Raw genomic sequence first — 7,215 nt, forward strand, 5'->3', positions numbered from 1 at the left:
CTGGCTATTCATAAAATCTAACTGTGCTAGGAAGTTAAGTATCATGAACTTAATAAGCTAACCCTCTGAGGGGTATTTGCATTTTCCTCGGAAATCACAGAGATAAAATATTACATTCTAAATTATAGAAGAATTCCAGGAAACCGAAGAAAAGAGATTTGTGGGTAAAAGACTAAATAGATCACCTACAAAAAATGGGCTCTGGTGAGACAGTGTGTCAAGTACAGTGAATCCAGGCAGAAGATAGATTTTGGGAAAGCTAGACATTTGGGAAGCTAGACAGTTGGGAAAGGTAGGGAGCGGGGAGGAGAAAGACTGTGGATATTAGTTGAATTTTAATGTAGAATTTTATATTTGTCAAGTGAAAGACAAAGTGTTACTTTTTGTAATAACACAGAAAATACAGTTCTACAAAATTTCCTAAGAAATTTAGTGATTCTTAACCTTGGGAGTTTCCATATGCATATCTGAGTGAGAGGGTGACTATCTCAGAATCTTGAAAGATTAACTACTTAGGTTACTGCATTAGAGTTTATGACAAAACAAAAAATAGAGGAAAATGCATGAGCTTTGAGGTCGGGTAGACTTTTTTTTCTTTTTTTACATTGTATTTTATTTTTACATATACATGTATCTATTCTTTTTCAAATTCTTTTCCCATTTAAGTTATTCTAGAATATTGAGCAGAGTTCCCTGTGCTGTACAATAGGTCCTTGTTAGTTATCCATTTTAAATATAGCAGTGTGTACATGTCAATCCCAGACTCCCAACCCATCCCTCCCCCGCACCCCACTCTTCCCCGCTGGTAACCATAAGTTTGTTCTCTGTGAGTCTGTTTCTGATTTGTAAATAAGTTCATTTGTGTCTTTTTTTTTTTTTTTTTCAGATTTGGGTAATCTAAAAGTAGAATTTTCGCTCAATTCTTAGTAAGCTGTGTGATCTTATATAGGCTATTTCATTTCTCTGAATCTGTTTCCTTAACTGTAAAACAGAGATGATTTTCCTACCTATCATAAGATTTTTGACATATTACATGTGAAAGGACTAGTGCGATGCTTTACCTATAGCAACTTATAGCAAACAGTCAATAAACAGTAGCTCTTATTATCATTATTATGTTTCCAAGACTAAACGCTGCGTTATTGTTTAATGGCATTTGGAGGTTGCCAGGAAGGCCCAGAGCTACTCAAAAGTTCTGATTTTTCTTTGGAATCATGAAAGCATGATTAAATGACAATTTGCACAGTTATTTTATGCCATTTTAAAATTCATCTTTGTAACTGCCACTGAACCCAGCACAATGCTTTGTACTTAGCAGGTGTTCAGTAAATATTTGCCAAGTTGATAAATCTGACAGTTGGAAAGATCCGCATGGGATCCGGGGTACCTCTGTTGATGTAGTCCGAATACTCCCCAGCCTCAAGCCAATGTGGTATTCTTGAGTGTCAGCAGTAAAAGTTATGGGGGGACATCAGGTTTCTATTTTTGGTGGAGAAATAAATTTGCATGCATGTGTATGTGTAAAACTAAAATGTTCTGGCATAAAGCAAATATCCAAGGGGCAAACTATGAGGAGGTTATTTATTTATTACAAGTTATGGATGAGTTCTCAGGGCTCCCTCATAGCTCAACCATGTGTGTGAGAGCCATGAAACCAAAAGATCTTAACGAACATGTGGAAATAACAGTGCTCATCCTGGTCAGCCCACAAGATAGACCTCCAGTCTCCCCCTATAGCCCTACTGGGGGCAAGAGGTGATTTCTGAGATGCCTGTGTCTTCTGTTATTGCTGAGCACCGTGGGGCTGACCCTCATATTTGAATATTAAATTAGTAAAGGCAGAATCTACACAATACCAATGGCATTAGTCATGTCTGCTGGGGCATCCAATACCAGATGTCACTTTTCTGATCTTTCAGGCTGGGCCTTCACTGTTTTTGGCACGTCAGAGTTCGCATCTGAGTACAATTTAAGTTGTAACAATGCAATCAGCATGCCTATTTTTTTGCCTTCCTCTCCTGCTATTTTGGGAGCTGAAGCTATGAAGTCCCTCTGCCTATTAATCTGGGAAGTTAGAGATGATTTCCTAGGCCCCCTTCCCCCATCTTTTTTTGGGGAATGAGAGAGCCTGCTCTCTGCTGCCTTGCAGACATTCATTTGCAAGATTTACAGCAACCTTGCAAATAACCATTCTCCAATGGAAAGTAATAATTTATGTTGGGTGAGTAGAAAAGAGTTCTGATCCCACTCATTTTCCCACTGGTGCACCTCCTGGGAGGGAGGCACCAGTAAAAAAAAAAAAAAAAAAAGATGAATGTGTTCTGGTGAACTGTTTGTACTTATTTTCAAGGTTGAAAAATTATGGTAGTTGAGAATTCACCCATCTGCTATACCTCTTAAACTGAGTCCAATTGTCAGGTAGGAAAGGGGCATAAATTCAAGTCTACCTCATAGTTTCTAATCATTAAACAGTAAGACTGAAAGGAATGTTATCAAGCTCAGGAGTCTTCAAAGTTTGGTCTGTGGACTGCGCTCCAAAAGACCCTTGGATAATTCTCACATGTAATCAGTTCTAATGCAAGTGTCACTTTCTTTACATATAGTACACTGTGACATTTGCTTAAATTACATCTCTCCTTTTAGATTTTGAGCTTCCTAGGAACATGTATCATGGTTTTGTGTCATCATTTTGTACCATGCTGGGTACAAGTTATGACCAAAATGAAACTTTTGTTGAACTATACTGACATTACTTACATGTGCTTTTGCCACTTCTACAACCCCGGTTTTCAAAAATCACATCTATTGTCATGTTCTAGTTTCTACTTTTAAGAGTCTGTTTTTCCCCTCACCATACATCTTAGCAGTTCCTGCTCTAAGACACTGTTTGAAACTCGCTGTGTCAGAGTCTCAGCAAAACACAATGGCAAGTACTGTGAGGAATACTTACAAAGGGGTGGGCAGGGTATAGGAAACTACAAGAGAGAGAATAGTACCCTGGAGTTAGTAACAGCAGAATGTTATTACCATCCCATGGGATGAAGAAGGGAACTGCTTCCTGAATATGAGGACAGAGAGGATAATATTGAAAGGGCTGCCTGATAGGAACTCTGACATTTGAGGAACTCATCTAACCTTTGGCAGCTCAGCAGCGAGGCAAGCAGGGGAATAAATATCCCAATTTCTTCCCATTGGCTGAAATGAATAGAAGCCAAAGGACAAGGGAACATAGCAGGGTGGGAAGAGTGGAGAATGATACAAATGGAAGCTATTGACATAACCTCTCAACATCTCCCACCTCGTCAAATAGCTTTAGTGGTGTTCTGCTTCCAGTTAAGATGTAGAAGGATATGAAAGGTTTTCATGGCCACCAAAACAACAAGAAACCAAGGGACAAGCCAAAAATTCCTACTAATGAGAAGCTCTGGACACCAAGAAATCTAAAACTACTAAAACATAGTCAAAACTTCAGGGAGATGGGTGAGCAAAGAACAGAAGATTGCTGTGATTGGAAGCAGTTAGAGAACCAATACTGCCAGAGAATGATGCTCTTTGTTCAAATGAGAAATCTGATAAGCTTTTCCTAATCCTATGGGCTGGCCTATTGGATTTGAATTTTGAGAAGCTCCAAATCCAGAGGTCATTCTTCCAAGTAACAATCTCTCAGACTTGTCATCTTGGTGATCTTGCAATCTTACAGTTTTGAAGTCTTGTGATCTGAAAAGCTTGTGCTCTCACAAACCTAACAATTTTAGGTTCTGCAGACACATTTTCAAGGTCTGAGAGTCTCATAGTCTTGCAGTTTCATGATGTGTCATATTTGACATCCAGTAGCATTGAAATCTTTATCTTCAGGTCTAGGAATCTTGCAGTTTGGAGGTCAAGCAGACTCAACAGCTTGCAGATTTGATATTTGACAGTGTTTGGTCTCAATGTGCAATCCTAGAGCAAAAGGCTTGAAATCACACTCAAAACATCTGATGCTAGAGGGAAAATGAGTCTAACTGAACCTGCAACCAAAACCCTACCTGATTCAATGTCTGGTAAGATCAACAACAATTATCCCAATAGCTGTGGAAAAAGGAAAGAGCATGTTAGACTTGTGATGCTTGAATTCTAAGATTTTGTTTGAGGGATTAAATTCACAACCCTGACCCAAAGTAGCTAAATCCATGGTTAAATCAGCCTTTCCACCTACTTTTTAGCATAGGATATAGTGTTCCTTATTGAGAAAATATGTATGATATATAATATAATATGATATTCTATGATATAACATAATATAATATGTGTTTAGGTGTATGATATCCTTTTAAAATATGCTGCAACACCTACTGTTCCTTTCGATACACTATCCAATATACAATATTATAAGACATGCAAAAAAAATTGAAAATATGACTTGTAGTCAAAAAAAAAATCAGGAGAAATACACTCTAAATAAACTAAATGTTGGAATAGTCAATAAAGGAACTTAAAATAACTATAACAGGGCTTCCCTGGTGACACAGTGGTTGAGAGTCCACCTGCCAATGCAGAAGATATGGGTTTGTGCCCTGGTCTGGGAAGATCCCATATTCCGTGGAGCGGCTAGGCCCGTGAGCCATGGCCACTGAGCCTGTGCGTCTGGAGCCTGTGCTCCACAACGGGAGAGGCCACAGCAGTGAGAGGCCCGCGTACCACAAAACAAACAAACAAACAAACAAAAATCTATAACAAATGTTTTAAAGAATCTACAGGAAAACATGCATAAAATTGGGGCTTCCCTGGTGGCACAGTGGTTGAGAGTCCGCCTGCCGATGCAGGGGACATGAGTTTGTGCCCTGGTCCGGGAGGATGCCACGGAACGGCTGGGCCCGTGAGCCATGACCGCTGATCCTGAGTGTCTGGAGCCTGTGCTCCGCAACGGGAGAGGCCACAGCAGTAAGAGGACTGCGTACCACAAAAAAAAAAAAAAAAAGGATGCATAAAATGGTAAAAAGATAAGGAATTGGGGATATTAGAGAGTTTTTGGAGAAAAATACAACCAAATAGAAATGCGAGAATGAGAAATATGATATCCAAAATATAAAATTTGCTGGATGGGACTAACAGAATTGAACAAAACAGAAGAAAGAGTGACTTCATTGAAGCAGGTCAATTGAAATCATCCAATCTCAAGCAAAGAAAAGATTAAAAAAAAAAAGCTTTCAATGACATATTGAACAGTATTAAGAAGCCCCAAAAAAAGAGAACAGGCCAGAAAAACCAAAGAATTAATAGCTGAAAACCTTCTAATTAATTAGATAAGACATAAAACCCACAGATCCAAGATGCTCACTGAACCTTAAGCAGAACTATTACCAAGGAAACCACTTCTAAGCACAAATTTGTCAAACTATTATAAATTAGGAATATGATCTCAAAAGCAGCCAGAGGTCATATTATATAAAAGAAAACAATGATAAAAATAATGGCAGCCCTTTCATCAGAAACAATAGAAGCTTGACAAAAATAGAATAGCATATTCATATTTACAAGACAAAAAAAAGAGAACTGTCAATTATATATTCAGTGAAAAATATTTTTCAAAAATGAAAGTAAATTAAAGGTATTTTTAGATAAACATAGGCTGAGAGATGTTGCTGCCAGTAGACCCACACTACAAGATATGCTAGGGGGAGTTCTCAGGTAAAAGAAAATAATACCAGAAGGAAATTAGAATGTTTAGGAAGCAATGAAGATTGTTAGAAATAGTAATATATGAGTAAATATAAAATTCTTTTTTTATTAAGTTTTAAAAAGTCAAATGACTAAAGTAAAATAATAACAATATATTGTGAATTTTATACCATATAGAGAGGTAAATATATAATAAAGATAGAACAAAAGGGCAGGAAAGCAGGTAAACAGAGTAATAAGGTTCTCACAATAAATGAAAACAGTATAACTTAAATTTGAGGCAAACTGTGAATAAGGTAAGAATACATATTGTAATTTCTAAAGCAGTCACTAAAAATGAGATAATGAAGTATAGCTTAAAGGGCAATAGAAAAGATAGGGTGTGGGCTTCCCTGGTGGCGCAGTGGTTGAGAGTCCGCCTGCCGATGCAGGGGACACGGGTTCGTGCCCCAGTCCGGGAAGATCCCGCGTGCCGCGGAGCGGCTGGGCCCGTGAGACATGGCCGCTGAGCCTGCGCGTCCGGAGCCTGTGCTCCGCAACGGGAGAGGCCACAACAGTGAGAGGCCCGCATACCGCAAAAAAAAAAAAAAAAAAAATGATAGGGTGTAATAATACTAGAAAACACTCAACAAAGACAAAATAAGACAGAAAAGAAAGAAAAATTCACAAAAAACAAAGGGAATAAATAGAAAACAAATGGCAATGTGGTACACTTTGCTACACATTAAGCATAAATGGATTAACATTCCAATCAAAAGATAGAAGCTGTCAAACTAGTTAAAGAAGGAAAACCAAGACAAACACAGGTTGTAAGTAAAAGGTTGAAAAACAATATGTCATAAAACACTAACAATAAGCAAGTTATTGCCTATGTTAAAAATCAAGCAAGGTAGTCTCAAGAGACATGTATAACAGAAATAAAGAGGACCATTTTTAACAATAAAAGATAGTACAAAGATAATATCTTTGTAGATAAAACATATCACAAAATTTTATAATCTTAAAATAGGGCTTAATAAAATATGAAGCAAAAAAAGAACTAAAGGGGAAAATAGAAGTTTTAGCATAGTCTTTCAATAATTAGTAATTCATACAGACAAAAACAAAATCAGTATGAGTATAAATTGAACATGATCAAATAAGTTGATCTAATCGATATATATAGAACTCTATACCTAATAAATGCAAAATACACAATCTTTTCAAGCGTATAGGAAATACTCACTAAAACAGATTACATGCTGTGCCATAAAACTGGTGTCAATAATTTTAAAGAAATGAAATCACACAGAGTAGGTTCTTTGACAATAAATGATTAAATAAAAATCAATGATAGGGGGAGACCTTCAAGATGATGGAAGAGTAAGACATGGATATCACCTTCCTCCCCACAAATACATCTACATGTGGAACAACTCCTATGGAACACCTACTGAGCACTGGCAGAAGACCTCAGACTTCCCAAAAGGCAAGAAACTCCCCATGTACCTGGGTAGGGCAAAAGAAAAAAGAAAAAACAGAGACAAAAGAATAGGGATGGGACCTGCACCTCAG

The sequence above is a fragment of the Tursiops truncatus genome, chromosome 12, assembly GCF_011762595.2.
Source record: "Tursiops truncatus isolate mTurTru1 chromosome 12, mTurTru1.mat.Y, whole genome shotgun sequence".
NCBI lineage: Eukaryota > Metazoa > Chordata > Mammalia > Artiodactyla > Delphinidae > Tursiops > Tursiops truncatus.